At 52.4% G+C, this 250-nt stretch overlaps 1 protein-coding gene across 2 annotated transcripts in view; it reads left to right on the plus strand.

Annotated features, from left to right (window-relative positions):
• LOC119587972 overlaps positions 1-250 on the plus strand; it is a 35,733-nt gene that overhangs the window by 24,989 nt on the left and 10,494 nt on the right. The window lies entirely within an intron of this gene.

Here is a 250-nt window from a genome sequence, read left to right on the forward strand (position 1 = left end):
CACGTATTACTTTACCCAAAATAAATATAAATAAGAACCTCTCAGCCGTACCTCGAGCTCGAATGATGCACGAATCCGCAACAGCCAGGAATATCCACGAACGATCCGTCTACACGAACGCGGGCGACCGGCGAACCCTCCCATCTCGGTCGGAAATACCCGCATAACGACCGCCTTTGCGTGTCCGGGTTAAAACGGGATTATGGCGCTGATTTACGGAAGCCACGAGACTGCCTCTGGGTGGAAGAGA

The sequence above is a fragment of the Penaeus monodon genome, chromosome 23 (genome assembly GCF_015228065.2).
Source record: "Penaeus monodon isolate SGIC_2016 chromosome 23, NSTDA_Pmon_1, whole genome shotgun sequence".
Taxonomy (NCBI): domain Eukaryota; kingdom Metazoa; phylum Arthropoda; class Malacostraca; order Decapoda; family Penaeidae; genus Penaeus; species Penaeus monodon.